We start from the raw sequence: 17,182 nt of genomic DNA on the forward strand, positions 1-17,182 counted from the left end.
AAGGGCATTCAGCTCTTTTGCAAAACTAATCTAAACCCCCCCCACCAAAAAAAAAAAAATTAAAACTAAAGCCCCAAATAGGTACTCACGGTTTCAGATGTCCGGCGGAGAAGGTCATCTTTCAGGTGGGTCTATCATCATTATCCACAGCGAAGGTGACGCGGAGCAGAGATCCGGAGCGGTCTTCCCAAATGTGGCGATCTTTGGCGGTGATCATCTGTGGCGGTGGCGGCGGTCCTCTGCGGCGGTAGTAGTCCTCGGCGGCATGGAGGCTTCTCTTCATCTGATGTCCGTGGCATACTAAATATTGAATGCAATCAATTTGGAGTACCTTGCATTCCTACTGGCTGAATTTTTCAAAACAGCCAATAGGATTAGAGCCACTAAAATCTTATTGGCTGTTCAAATCAGCCAATAAGATTTCAGTAGCTCTCATCCTATTGGCTGCTAAATTTTTCAAAACAGCCAATAGGATTAGAGCTACTGAAATCCTATTGGCTGTTCAAATCAACCAATAAGATTTCAGAGCTCTCATTCTATTGGCTGATTTTGAAAATTTCAGCCAATAGGGATTCAAGGTACCCCAATAAATATTGGGTACCTTGAATCCAATCTTCAGTGTGCGGCAGACGATCGTATGAAGAGGAACCTCCACGCCTTCACCGAGGACCGCCACAGCCAAGGAGCTCTTCCGCCGCCAATGACTGCCACCGAGGATCGCCACTTCTATGAAGACCGCTCCGGACCTCTGCTCCCTGCTGCCTTTGCTGTGGATGAAGATGATGGACCCGTCTGGAAGAAGACCTTCTCTGCCGGACTTCTGAAAATGTGAGTATCTATTTGGGGCTCTAGTGTTAGGTTTTTAAAAAAAAATTTGGGGGGTTTGTTTTTTTAAATTAGGATTTTTTTGGGCAAATTGCAAAAGAACTGAATGCCCTTTTAAGGGCAGTGAAAAATAGCTGAATGCCCTTTTAAGGGCAATGCCCATACAAATGCCCCTTAGGGTCAATGGGAAGTTTAGGTTTATTAGTGTTATTTTTTTGGGGGGGGGTTTGGTGGGTGAGGACTTGGTTTATTTGTATTTTAAAAGAGCTAATTTCTTTACAAAAAGCCATTTTAAGGGCTATTGGTAGTTTAACATTAGATTAGGGGGTATTTTGGGGGGCTTTTTTATTTTCATAAGGAATAGGTTTAATTTTTTTACTTTGGATAGTGTTGTTTATTATTTTTGTAATGTTAGCGTTTTTTTATGTTCTGTAATTAGATTAATGTAATGTAATTTTTTATTGTAATTAAGGGGTTAATTTAAGGGGTGTTAGGTGAGGGGGCTTAGTCATTAAATTAGTTTTTTGCATTGTGGGGGTTGGCGGTGTAGGAGTTAATAGGTAAATTAGGTTTAATGTGTTGTGGGGGTTGGCGGATTAGGGGTTAATAGATGTATTAGGTAGTTTGCGATGTTGGGGTTTGCAGTATCGTGCATTCATAGGAGGCAGGTGAGGCAGCGCCTTCCCTGGCCAATGTGTGTAATTGCACTCTTTATTAATACTTATATTTAAAAATAAATAAATAAATAATAATAAAAAAATTGTCATCAAAGTTGACCCCCCTTACCCCCCCTGTCTGTCACTGAGTTTTACTCACATCACATACATTCATATTGCGCAAGGTAGAGGCTGTTAGCCTTCTCTTGTGCAATATGAATGTATGTTTTTGTATGGGCCGCTAGAGACCAGTGGCGGTAGCTTAATGCTCATTCTCTTTTGAGGCCCATACTGCTCCCACCAGAGGCTGGTCACTAAAAGCTTCGGGAGCACTGCCCGCCCCTCAGCCAATCAGAGTGGAGCAATGCATGTCTGACTCTGACTGGGAGGACTGACTGCGGCGGGCGGGAATGCGAGTCGCGGAGGGAGAGGAGACTAGAGCAGCAGCGTCACGTGTGTGCAGATTGCCGGCATCTAAGTAAAGTAAGTTCTCTCCATTATAGTCCAGTCCACTCCAACTCCTATCCACTCGTGGACTCTGTCTCTGTGACCATCGGTCAGTCAAGTTGTGAGGTCACAGTGTCTCAGTCAGACCCAGTCTCTAGCTAGCAGCTTGCTTCAGCACTCCACTGTCTACTTCTGGCCTGGAGTCGTTAGTAAAGACAGTCACAGAGCTGTTACAGAAGTTCAACACTTCGTTCTCAGGTTAGTACTAGGGACAGGGACAGGATAAAGTTCATATCTGTTCTGCAGAATCTGCATTGCAAATTAGTGCCATGTGCATCATGATGTGATCAGATCTTAATAAAATGATTTCCTATTGCCGCAGGTTGCCCACACACAGTAAACTGATATTTACTCTGAGTCCTGCCACTCTTTACAGTTTAAGTTAACCAACGTTTAATAGGTGATTTCCTTGTGAATATTTTAGTCAATCACAATGATCAGATAAGCTTTTTGAGATGTGTGTATTTTTTTTTTTAACCTGTATGTCCTGACTATGTTGTTCTAAATTTTAGAACAGCAACATAGTCAGGAGGACAAGGTTAAAAAAAATAAATCACAAGTCTCAAAGCTTATCTTGATCATTGTGATTGATTACAATATTCTCACACAAGGAAATCACCTATTTAACGTTGGTTAAACAGTTAAAATGTAAATTAAACAGAGTGGCAAGAGTAAATATCAAATTACTGTGTGTAGGCAACTTGCGGTTAGAAAATCATTTAATTTAGAATCTAAAATACTAATTGGACAGTTTTAATATGTGTTTTGCTTTAGAAGGTCTAGCACAATATTTGTGCATAGTTACTAGCAAATGTGTTTGATATATGCATGCAGTAAAAATTATATTTACTCCTGCCACTCTGTTTAATTTACATTCTAACACCTAGATTTAGAGTTTTGTCGGTAAAGACCTGCAGTGCTAACGCTCCTTTTTTTTCCAGCGCACCCTTAAGACAAAGCTGGTATTTAGAGTTGTCTGAATGGCTGCGTTAGCCTCAGAAAAGGGAGCGTTGAGCATAATTTAGCTCCACTTCAACCCTCAATACCAGCGCTGCTTACGGTAGCGGTAAGCTGGAAAAACGTGCTCGTGCACAATATCCCCATAGGAAACAATGGGGCTGAGCTGGCTGAAAGAAAACCTAACACCTGCAAAAAAGCAGCGTTCAGCTCCTAACGCAGCCCCATTGTTTCCAATGGGGGAACACTCTCTAAGTCTACACCTAACACCCTAACATGAATCCCGAGTCTAAACACCCCTAACCTTACACTTATTAACCCCTAATCTGCCGCCCCCGCTATTGCTGACACCTGCATTTTATTATTAACCCCTAATCTGCCACTCCGGACACCGCCGCAACCTACATTATCCCTATGAACCCCTAATCTACTGCCCCTAACATCGCCGACACCTATATTATATTTATTACCCCCTAATCTGCCGCCCCCAACGTCGCCGCCACCTACCTACAATTATTAACCCCTAATCTGCCGACCGGACCTCGCCGCTACTCTAATAAAGTTATTAACCTCTAAGCCTAAGTCTAACCCTAACCCTAACACCCCCCTAACTTAAATATAATTTAAATAAAACTAACTAAATTTACTATAATTAAATAAATTAATCCTATTTAAAACTAAATACTTACCTATAAAATAAACCCTAATATAGCTACAATATAACTAATAGTTACATTGTAGCTATTTTAGGATTTATATTTATTTTACAGGCAACTTTGTATTTATTTTAACTAGGTACAATAGCTATTAAATAGTTAATAACTATTTAATAGCTACCTAGTTAAAATAATTACAAAATTACCTGTAAAATAAATCCTAACCTAAGTTACAAATACACCTAACACTACACTATCATTAAACTAATTAAATAAATTACCTACAATTAGCTAAACTAAAATACAATTAAATAAACTAATCTATAATACAAAAAAAACCCACTAAATTACAGAAAATTATATTTTTTTACAAGACGTTTAAACTAATTACACCTAATCTAAGCCCCCTAATAAATTAAAAAAAAACCCAAAATAATAAAATTCCCTACCCTATTCTAAATTACAAAGTAATCAGCTCTTTTACCAGCCCTTAAAAGGGCTTTTTGCGGGGCATTGCCCCAAAGTAATCATCTCTTTTACCTGTAAAAAAAATACAACCCCCACAACATTAAAACCCAACACCCACATACCCCTACTCTAAAACCCACCCAAACCCCCCTTAAAAAAACCTAACACTAACTCCCTGAAGATCTCCCTACCTTGAGTCGTCTTCACCCAGCCGAGCCGAGCCGAATTCTTCATCCAAGCGGAGCAAGAAGAGGTCCTCCATCCGGTAGAAGTCTTCATCCAAGCGGGGCAAGAAGAGGTCCTCCATCCGGTAGAAGTGTTCATCCAAGGTTAAAAAAAATCCACAAATCTCAAAGCTTATCTTGATCATTGTGATTGATTTAAATATTCTCACACAAGGAAATCACCTATTTAACGTTGGTTAAACAGTTAAAATGTAAATTAACAGAGTGGCAGGAGTAAATATCAGTTTACTGTGTGTGGGCAACTTGTGGTTAGAAAATCATTTTATTTAGAATCTATAATACTAATTGGACAGTTTTAATATGTGTTTTGCTTTATAAGGTCTAGCATAATAATTGTGCAGCATGCTAGCAAATGTGTTTGATATATGCATGCACTAAGGCCATTCTATTCTATAGAGTACTACCATATATAACACACCTGTTTGAGTTGTTCATGTTGCCATAGGTCACCATGCAACATGATTTGATTGTATAAGGCTGTTCTCTTATCAGTCGGTGTTAATACTGCTTATCTTTCCAGTAAGGATTTTTAACCTATAACAGTTAACTTAGTGTGTGTCAGTGACCATCCATTCCAAAATGAAAACATATTTTTTTTGGTGCAGCAGCAACACTGAATTTCTGAATAATTTGTGCCCAAACTGAAACTTGCTCTTGGCTACTATACTATTAATTTTGATCGGATGTGTCCGTGTGCCATGTGGATTTAATTTTGAATTGATTCAAATTTCAAAATTAATCCACATGGCACACTGAGAGACATCAGATCAGAATAGTAGTACCTTATCTAACGGTTAACCTAATGATTCAGGGGTTCAAAATTAATCCACATGGCACAGTGACACATTAGATCAGAAAAGTAGTACCCTTCCTAAAAATCGTTGAATCCCTTAGTCCTTGGGTTAACCTTTAGATAAGGTACTACTATTCTGCTCTGATATCTCAGTGTGCCATGTGGATTAATTTGGAATCCCCCTTTCCCAGTCTGCTCTGTATTTGTCTGGGACTGGACATCATTCTCTTCACTGAAGGTGTGCATAATTCAGGGACAACTCCTGATGGTCATTATGGTAATAATAAACATGATCAAGCACACAAGGATCCAGTCTTGTTAGTGCTCATCAGACCTTTCCCAAATGGTAGCAAAGAGTTTTGGTTTGGATTCTGTGTGATTGAACTTTGATGAGAAAATAGTATTCCACTTGAAGGAAACCTGGTGGTATTATTAACAGTGGGTCCAAGAGATGGTACTCCAGCATGTCCATGTTTCAGCGGATTAAAAAGTGGCTGAGACATGGCCACTTTGGAGAGTACCTGATTGAGGATTGTAGCAGCAGCTGTTATTTGTTACTGCAGTTTGTGCTAACTTAATCCTTTGCAGAGTATGTGTGCAGTGTGTGTGTCAGTGAGAAGAGTATGTGTGCTTTATTCTCCAGGTAATCAACACATTTCAGATGAACTGTTGCTTTAGTTTCTCAACCATGGTCCTCAAGTACCCCGAACAGGCCATGTTTTCATTATAGCTGAATCAGTGCACAGGTAAAGTAATCAGCTGATCAGTAACACAGTGGTTACTAACTTGCTCTCACCCATCAGTTTGTGCACAGGTTCAGCTATAATTAAAACCTGCCCTGTTGGGGGTACTTGCGGCCTGCGGTATATGTGTTTCTTCGGCGTATCACATCTAGTGCCTCACCAGCCTCTGACTTTACCGCACGTCACTGATTTAGAGGTTAATAATTTTATTAGGTAGTTGGTTTGTTTTTCTTAATACTTAATGAGGACAGTTAGTTTATTTTTTTCTTAATACTTTGTGCGGGCGGTTAGGTTTGTTTCTTAATACTTATGGCGGGGTTTTTTTTTTTTGTAATGCTCCGTTTGCCTTCACTGCATCCCGGTGGATTCCGAAAATGGCAGGGTGGTGAAAGATTCCACCTGAACACTTTCGTCTCTTGTGATTGGCTAGCTAGATGTGTTCAGCTAGCTGCCAGTACTGCAATGTTGTTCCTTCTGCAAAGGATAACAAGATAATGAAGCAAATGTGATAATAGAAGTAAATTGGAAAGTTGTTTAAATATTGTATGTTCTATCCAAATCACAAAATAAATTTTGGGGTTTCCTGTACAGTAAAACACATAAATAAATATATCTGTTCACATACACACACACACACACACACACACACACACACATATATATATATATATATATATATATATATATATATATATATATATATATCTCAAACAAAAACAATGTGTTAGTGCAAAAAGGATATGTCGAAAAAAGTCAATTGGAGACTAAATTCCAACTCCAAATGTGCATAAGTGATCCCAGGGATTACTTGTCAATGGAAATGAATGACGCTGTCAAACTTCAAGGGTTAACCTCAAATAAAACAGATCAATGCTGCCAATGGTGAAGTCCTGTGAGACTACAGGGTTAATTCACATGTAAGTTGTATACTCACATACTGCAGAGCTTCACATCAAGCTCTAGATATTAAAGCAATGGGAGACTCCAGCAGGAGCAGATAGAAGTGAACTCAGATGAATGTTAAAATAATTTATTAAAACGGGTTAAAATCATAGGGGTTTACAGAGAACAACCACAGCTAGAACATTTGTATATTACACAAACTGTATATTGTAAACAATGTCTATGATTACTGTTTGCAGTTACGAAGGTTGGTCTCTGCCCACAAGGTGACATACTTTTGGACCTGTTATAATTCTTTTGTTTACAAAGCATTTTATTTATTAACTTCTGTAATGTGAAAGGTGTTTAGCTGCAAAATGATGTATTATATTAGAATTTAAATGGGGAAATGTTCATGTTACAGTGCATCTATATCATCTCGAAGACAGATCCCACAAAAAACTATGAAAACCAATCTGAGCCCTTAAACGGAGAGTCAACTTACATATGGACCCCTGGGGGTAAAGAAAAAATTAACTTTTTCCTATTAAAAAAGAAACGTTGCAATCGTAAGAGATTATTCCTTATTATCAGTTACTAATTATTCCTTATATCTAAGGTCAAAGAGTGGCCATGGCAAAGGCTAGCTCCTCACATCTTTGAAACACTAGACTAGATGGGCCCAAAATTGACTCCCTTGAACAACATGGGGAACATTCGCTAATTTGTAAAAATGAGGTTTAATTTCAATAAGTCCAAATTTATTCCTGACATTAATGCCATAGTTTATAGTTTATGACTTTATCCCTTTTAGTACATTCTATGAACAGGTTGCACTATCCTCACATATTTGTAATCTTCTTTTTCAGATGGCGCTATATCCTGTGATTCTTATATCAGGGTATAATAGGGTATAACCATTATGTCATAACAATTGAGAAAGGACATGCACAACTGCAACATCTATCGTCTACTGTTATTCCTAATGTATATGTCTCTTTTATTCATTGTATATACCCTACTGTTGTGATATTATTGTAAATGGGCATAAATTATATATTGTATTTATTTAACACCTCAATAAAAAGATTAATAAAAAAAAAAAAGCACTGTCAATACTTGACAATGAGTCATGATATTTATTTAAGAATGAAGGAATTACATACAATATTTACAATATTTACATTCGGGATTAGAATAAATTATCAACAGAGTTAAAAATAAGTATAACTATATTACACATCTATTGATCAATATTAAACTTGTAAATGTTTTAATAAACATTTACTAATGTGACTGGATAATATTTACTTTCTGAATATTAAATAAAATATATTTCAACTGTCAAATGTAAACAAAATAGCTTAATATTTAACAGATTCGGTATATTATATATGCGTCACATACGCATTCCATTCTCATAATTTCTAAAGAAAAGTCTACATGCCAAATGTAGTCATAGCACCCCTAGGAGGTATGTGTATGTAAGTTACAAAGATATAAATACATGAACCATTAAGTAACGGCCAATCATAGTTCATCACACAAACATGACTTGAGTCAGTATGGCCTCACAGACATGCTAACAAAATTACATTATTGTATCCTATCAGATGTACAGATACCATGTCCCATGGTGTATCTCATGTTTACTTCCCCATAAAAAGTCCATTACATGTAGCCATTTGTGTCAGTTCTCTAAAGTCTGTTTGGCAAGATGTCTAGTCCCAGGTTCACCAGAGAGGAAAGTGCTGCACTGGTGTACGCGGTTGAGGAGTTTTATCCACAGCTTTATGGAGCTCAGAGGAGGCCGAAGACTGTGGCAGTAAAAAATGCCATCTGGGAAGATTTTATGCGTGCTTCTCAGACTCAGAATCCCCTCCACATTTGCAAGCACGCAGTCCTCGACCCCCTCCCAGCCCCCAGCTGATGCTGCAGAGACTCCCGACCCGGAGGCCATTGCTCCTCAAATAGGGGACCTGGGAGCAAGCGGGACAGAGGCTGAACAAGGTAAAGATCAGACTTAATATAATATTTGAGTATATATATTTAAGCAATGTGTATACAGTTATATTTTCAACATATCTCAAATTCACAACAGACGTTAAAGGGACAGTCAAGTAAAAAAAAAACTTCCATTATTTAAATAGGGCATGTAATTTTAAACAACTTTCCAATTTACTTTTATTACCAATTTTGCTTTGTTCACTTGGTATTCTTAGTTGAAAGCTAAACCTAGGAGGTTCATATGCTAAATTCTTAGACCTTGAAGGCCTCCTCTAATCTGAAAGCATTTTGACAGTTTTCACCACTAGAGGGCGTTAGTTCATGTGTTTCACATAGATAACATTGAGCTCAGGCATGTAAAGCTCCTAGGAGTCAGTCAGCACTGGCTAAAAATGCAAGTCTGTCAAAAGAAGTAAAAAAAGGGGGCAGTTTGCAGAAGCATAGATACCAGGTAATCACAGAGGTAGAAAGTATATTATAACTGTGTTGGTTATGCAAAATTGGGTAATGGGTAATAAAGGGATTATCTACCTTTTTAAACAACAAAAATTCTGGTGTTTACTGTCTCTTTAACTAGGATGGTATACATATGAATTTAGATTCGTCAAACATCATATAGGAATAATGATATTTATTGCGCAATCACGATTATGCTTCACAGAGATAAAACGGAAGCGAGCATCTGTGAACTCCCTATCCTCTGTATAAATGTTAAAAATACACTATCATGAGTTTCAAGATTAAAAATAAAATTATCTATACCATGAATCTAAAGTTAAATAATGACAGATAAATGTCTGACAATTGATATCAATGCAAGAATACATTAAATGACTCAAAGGGACAGTCAACAACATAAATTATTTATTGAAAACATACATGATCCCTTTATTGTATTATTAAATACAGTTTTAGTTATAAAATAGCATCTATTATACAATACTTTCAACTCTGTGATTAGCTTGTATCTAAGCCATTGCATACTGACCCCTTAATTATTTATTTTGTACAGGCTTGCATTTAGCCAATCAGTGCCCTCTACCTTGTGAATTCATGGGCGTGGTCACAATGTTATCAGAATGGCACACCTTAACTTACGCCCTCTAGCTGTTGAAAAGTGCAAAATGCATTAAAATAATATTTCCATTTCAAGGATATTGATAATAGCATATGATCGGAATTTGTTTTATCTTTCAACAAAGAATAACAAGTGAACTTAAAATTATGTCACAATTGCATTCCCTATGTAATTAAAGAAGGTTTGATTCTGAATAAACTGTCCCTTTAACATAAGGGGCACACTACAAATTGTAATAAAATAACATGTGAGACTACCTAGGATTATGATAAAATTCATGATATCAACATAAATACAAAAATATTTTTAATCAAATTCTATTTGAAGTAAAATATAGAAATCAAACTAAGGATTTGAATAAAATATTGTATTATTTGACTCACTGTCAATTTAACACATGGGGTCATTGATTCAACTTTCTAGTTTGATAGTGCCTTGATAAATGGATCAAGCAGAGATTTAAAACATTGAATGAACTTGTAAATATCAATACAAATACAATCTAGGAAATCATCCCTGCTCATTTATACATACATTTTACAAAACAATGAACTCACATGCATATTTAAGAATATGTTTTACCTTGTTAAAAAAAGAAAATATGTCTGATTGTTCATTTCAAAGTTATGATTTTTACTAATGATATCCAATCTTGATTTAATATTTTACAGATATGAATGTTTGTGCTGGACCCTCAACCTCGGGTGTGTCGCAGTCTGGTATGTCTCATTATACTTCACTCTTGGCTTACAAATTTCTACATAACATTGCCTAGTACATTCACATTGATCTATATGAACATGAATCCTCTAATTAAATGTAAAGTGTATTTAAAATGAAAAATCATGATTCTGATATAGAATTCCATTGTAAGCAAAATCAGAATTTATTAGTATTCTAAGATATTCTTCATAAACTTGCTATCTTTAGTTGAATGTAATCTTAGGGGCTGGGCCATTTTGGATTCAGCACCTGGGTAGTGCTTGACAGTTGGTGGCTACATTTAGACAAAAATCAGAAATTGGTTCACAGGTGCTGAATCTAAAAATACACATCTTATATGCTTAGATTCTTTATTCTTATAATTAAGATAGCAAGAAAATTAAATATTCATGATGATATGAGTAAATTATATATTAGTAGTGATGTTGCGAATAGTTCGCCGGCGAATAGTTCACGGCGAACATAGCATGTTCGCGTTCGCCTCGGCGAGCGAACATATGCAATGTTCGATCCGCCCCCTATTCGTCGTCATTGAGTAAACTTTGACCCTGTACCTCACAGTCAGAAGACACATTACAGCCAATCAGCAGCAGAACCTCCCTCCCAGACCCTCCCACCTCCTGGACGGCATCCATTTTAGATTCATTTGGAAGCTGCATTCTTAGTGAGAGGAGGGACAGTGTAGCTGCTGCTGATTTAATAGGGAAATTGATAGCTAGGCTGGTGTATTCAGTGTCCACTACAGTCCTGAAGGACTCATCTGATCTCTGCTGTAAGGACAGCACCCCAAAAAGCCCTTTTTAGGGCTAGAACATCAGTCTGCTTTTTTTTTTTCCTGTGTAATCTAATTGCAGTTGCCTGCCTGCCAGCGTGTGTGTCAGGCTCAAAGCGTATACTGTGCCCACTTGCCCAGTGCCACCACTCATATCTGGTGTAACAGTAGTGTACATTTAAAAAACAACAACACTTTTTTGACTGTGAAATAATAGCAGACAGCTGCCAGTACCCAAGATGGCCGCCAATAAGGCAGATGGGGAGGGTTAGAGAGCTGTTTTGGGGGGGATCAGGGAGGTTGGGGGCTAAGGGGGATGCTACACCACAGCATATCTAAATATGCTTTAAAAAAATTTTAAATTTTTTTTTTTATTTTAGTACTGGCAGACTTTCTGCCAGTACTTAAGATGGCGGGGACAATTGTGGGGTGGGGGAAGGAAGGGAGCTGTTTGGGAGGGATCAGGGGGTCTGATGTGTCAGGTGGGAGGCTGATCTCTACACTAAAGCTAAAATTAACCCTGCAAGCTCCCTACAAACTACCTAATTAACCCCTTCACTGCTAGCCATAATACACGTGTGACGCGCAGCAGCATTTAGCGGCCTTCTAATTAAAAAAAAAAAAGTGAACAATTTTTTTTTATTTGATCGCATTTGGCGGTGAAATGGTGGCATGAAATATACCAAAATGGGCCTAGATCAATACTTTGGGTTGTCTACTACACTACACTTAAGCTAAAATTAACTCTACAAGCTGCCTACATGCTCCCTAATTAACCCCTTCACTGCTGGGCATAAAACATGTGTGGTGCGCAGTGGCATTTAGCAGCCTTCTAATTACCAAAAAGCAACGCCAAAGCCATATAAGTCTGCTATTTCTGAACAAAGGGGATCCCAGAGAAGCATTTACAACCATTTATGCCATAATTGCATAAGTTGTTTGTAAATAATTTCTGTGAGAAACCTAAAGTTTGTGAAAAGTTAACAATTTTTTTTTATTTGATCGCATTTGGCGGTGAAATGGTGGCATGAAATATACCAAAATGGGCCTAGATCAATACTTTGGGTTGTCTACTACACTACACTTAAGCTAAAATTAACTCTACAAGCTGCCTACATGCTCCCTAATTAACCTCTTCACTGCTGGGCATAAAACACGTGTGGTGCGCAGTGGCATTTAGCAGCCTTCTAATTACCAAAAAGCAACGCCAAAGCCATATAAGTCTGCTATAATGGCATGTCTGGCACACAGTGTTGGGGCAAGGGTCCATCTGACTACTGATACCTGGTCTGCAAAGCATGGTCAGGGCAGGTATATCACCTACACTGCGCACTGTGAAGCGGGCGTAACCCTTACACTACCTGATCGATACAAAATCATACCTGATGTTTTAAAGCACGTTATTCCAAACAATTTAGGAATGTTAGGTGATTTATGCCCTTTATGGATTAAAACCAGACTCTGCATCAACTATGTAATTTTCCATGGGAGTTTTGCCATGGATCCCCCTCCGGCATGCCACAGTCCAGGTGTTTGTGCCCTTGAAACAACTTTGCCATCACTATTGTGGACAGAAAGAGTCCCTGTGGGTTTTAAAATTCGCCTGCCTATTGAAGTCTATGGCGGTATGCCCGTTCGCGAACTTTTGCGGAAGTTCGTGTCCGCCGTTTGCGAACCCAAATTTTTAGGTTCGCGACATCACTATATATTAGATTTAAATTGCATGCTCTATCTGATTCATTACATTAACATATGGAATAGAATAGTCTAAACTTAAAAGGTTCTTTAAGTACATAAATAGCAAAAAATCTAATAAGGACAATATAGGTACATTAAAATGCGTGGAGGGTAGCATGATAAATAATGACAGGGAGAAGGCTGAGGTACTAAACCAGTTTTTTTCTTCAGTATACACAAGAGAGGAACCATTGGCTGATACTTTGGAACAAAATAGAACATGCAAGTCCATACCATTAACTGGGTTATGTTTAGAGGATATCAGGAAAAAACTGGATAATATTAAGGTAAATAAAACTCCAGGCCCAGATGGAATACACCCAAGGGTGTTATGGGAACTTAGCACTGTTATAGACAAACCACTACTTTTAATTTTTCAAGACTCATTATCCTCAGGCATAGTACCCCAGGATTGGCGAAAAGCTGATGTGGTGCCACTCTTCAAAAAGGGAAGCACGGATGATCCAGGAAGCTATAGACCAGTTAGTCTGACATCAATAGTGGGGAAGATATTTGAAGGGACTATAAGGAATTATATTGACAAGCATATTTGTGTAAACAAGATTATGAGTTCTAATCAGCATGGTTTTAGGAGAAATAGATCATGTCAAACTAATCTAATTAGATTCTATGAGGAAGTAAGTAAAAATATAGATAAAGGGGAATCAGTTGATTTGATATACTTAGATTTTGCAAAGGCATTTGATACAGTGCCACATGAGAGATTAATGCACAAAATTAAGGGACTGGGAATAGCTGAAAATGTTAGGTCATGGATAAATAACTGGATAAAAGATAGGGAGCAACGAGTAGTAGTAAATGAGTCATACTCTGATTGGACAAAGGTAATCATTGGAGTCCCCCAGGGATCAGTACTGGGCCCTGTTCTTTTTAATATTTTTATAAATGATGATTAAATAGCGACATCTCTATTTTTGCAGATGATACTAAGTTAAGTAAGGTCATTAGGGAAAATGCAAGGTTCTACATTTTGGAAGTTAAAATAAGCAGGCAACGTATTTAGACTTAGCCAAACAGAGGAGGAAAGGGATTTGGGAGTAGTAATAGATAACAAGCTAAAGATGGGTGCACAATGCAGGGCAGCGGCTTCAAAGGCTAATAAGATACTAGCATATATTAAAAGACGTGACGGGGGGTTAGCACTGCCAGATATAGAGTCCTATAATTTAGTTTGTATTTCTAAAATAGCATTGGACTGGCTAACAGGGCCATATTACTATGCAGATTTAGTAACAGAAGAAACTCTTGTTCAGCCATACTCCCTGAAGGCCCTGTTACATTGTAACCCTGATAAATGCCCAATGAAAATTAAGAAGATATCTGTCATCTATAATGTAATCCAGGCCTGGTATAAAAAAACTAAATAGTTCTTACAGTTACTCTAAATACTTGACTATAGCAGGCAATCCAAATTTTACACCAGCTTTAAATTCAAATATTTTCAACAAGTGGGCACAAAAAGGGCCTAAGATATTTAGATCAGTTAAGAGACACTGCTACTGGAGATTGCTGATCAATGCAAGATTTAATTCAAGAATATGGAATCTCTAACAAATACTTTTTTCCCTTCTTTCAGATACGGCATTTCCTACAGGTCCTTTTACAGGACCCATGGGAGGTCACAATTTCAGAAATGTTAGATCCTGTATTAACGCTTTTTAAAGCAGGGAAATATAATATAACCACACTATATAAAATAGCCATGAACCGGAAAGGCTCGGATAATGTTAAAAAAATAGCAGAATGGTGGAAGGTCTCGGTTGATACTATATATAAAAGCTATAGGCGTGCAGATGCATCAACACTTGCCACTGCTTGGAGAGAATCACACACGAAAATTATTAACCATACCTATATTACACCTCGCATGAAAGCATTGTGGGATAACTTAGGCACTTCTTGTCCTAAATGCAGACAGTTTAAAGCAGACATAAAACATTATTTTTGGGGCTGCCCTAAGGTCAGGAAATTTTGGAACAAGATTCATTTTTGGATGAATAAAATTAATAATATCCAGCTCCAATTAAAAGAAGAACATATTTTTTTCTTTATAGATATCCATAAAAGAAGGCCTACACAAAAATACACATTTAAACACGGTAATAATGACAGCTAGGATATTGATTCTTAAATATTGGAAATCGTCTAAACCCCCTAACCTGTCAGAATTTATACATAAACTTAAAAACCAACTTATAATGGAACAGATGGATACCTCAATAAACTCCAAAGCACAAATTAAACACTTTCTGATTAAATGGAGGTACGTAATCAATAGCCTCCCTAAAGAAATTCAAATGTTACTAACCTCGCCTTTTCGACGTACAGAAACTCTAGAACTGGCCTTAGTGAATAACGAATTTCCGGAACTACATCTGGAATAATACTAATCAAATGGAAGTTTGCTTGCAGTGTGGGCGGTAGGAGGAAGCACCTTGAGGGTCCGATTTTTTGGTCTTTTTTTTTCTCTCTGTCTCTCCCCGCCTTCTCGTGAGTTTAAAAATGTAAAATTGTCAACACATTGCATGGTTAAGAAGCGAAGAGAATTATAGCAACTTATGAAAGTGTGAATTCACGCATTATTTAAGTGACTAAAAGTAACTTTGTAACTTTGTAAAAGAGCGGCTCTAATTTATCTATTGTCGTCTCTTCCTTGGTTATGTTTTTTCTGTTTTTGTTTTCTTTCTCTTTTTTCTTTTACATTATTGTTGTATAAATGTGCTGGATACAAATAAATATAATAAAAATTTTTTTAAAAAAAAGCATGTATTAAAAGAGGCATTGATTCAATGGAGGAAAGCATAATTCTGTCACTATATAAAGCCCTGGTAAGACCTCACCTTGAGTATGGAGTGCAGTTCTGGGGACCCATCGCAAAAAAAGATCCTGAACTGGAAAAAGTTCAGAGAAGGGCCTCAAAGCTAATAAGGGGATTGGAGAATTTAACCTATGAGGAGAGGTTAGCCAAACTGGGTCTGTTTTCTTTAGAAACATGACATGATTACTTTATATAAATATATTCAAGGCCCATATACAGAGATAGCAGAAGCTCTGTTTATTCCAAGAAAATTGTTTGTGACAAGAGGTCACAATTTAAGATTGGAGGAAAGGAGATTTAATCTCCTGCAATGGAAACGTTTTTTCACTGTAAGAGCAATACAATTATGGAACTCATTACCAAAGGAGGTAGTGAATGCCAATACCCTAGATACATTTAAAAATAGTCTGGATACATTTCTGTATATAAACAAAATTCATGGATATGATTGCTAGTATTAAATGGGTCACCTTTTAGTGGGGTTATTTAAGCTTAACTGGAGCTTTTTGTAAGTATTTTAGATTTGTATAGGTTGAACTTGATGGACTTCGGTCTTTTTTCAACCTTATCTTATGTTACTATGTTTAGAGGGACATTTTCAAATATTGATATTGTATTAACATATATAAAGATACCAAATATCTTTATTATCCATTACACTGTTTTGCTTAAACAATATTGTGATTTAAATAACATCTTTCCCTCTAGGATTACCTTTATATATACGCATATTCTAACAGCACCATGATGACATTGTTTTCAATATATCTTATATCTTGCATTGTGATCAATATGTGTTGTGTCATCAACAACATTACTGTACATTGCACAAAGTTATCTATATGTCCCACATGTATTATACTATCGTTGTCACCAGTTGTTATTCAAAGTGTTAATTGTCTGTCTGGATTGATTTTTAAACAGGGACAAATCTATATTTTGAAATGTTCGATAGATGAATATGATAAAAATCGGATGTATAATATTTGAACAAATAGTACATCTGTGAAAGACAGTTTTCTTTTCACTCACCTTAATGAAGTAATACATTTAATTTTCATATTAGTGGTCTAGTCGTCACATTTCAATATATATTATTTTGACTTTTTTACCATAAGTTTTTATTCATGCAAAATATGTATTTTTAAAGCACATGTACAAATTGTGTTACATAATTTATATTTATATCATTAATAGTTGAAGTTACTTTGACAATCCTTGATGGATTCGTCACCATTCCAGCCTTGCATGAGCAGGATGATGGTAAGTCCATTTACTCAGAACATGGATAGCA

The sequence above is a fragment of the Bombina bombina genome, chromosome 6 (genome assembly GCF_027579735.1).
Source record: "Bombina bombina isolate aBomBom1 chromosome 6, aBomBom1.pri, whole genome shotgun sequence".
In the NCBI taxonomy this organism is placed as follows: domain Eukaryota; kingdom Metazoa; phylum Chordata; class Amphibia; order Anura; family Bombinatoridae; genus Bombina; species Bombina bombina.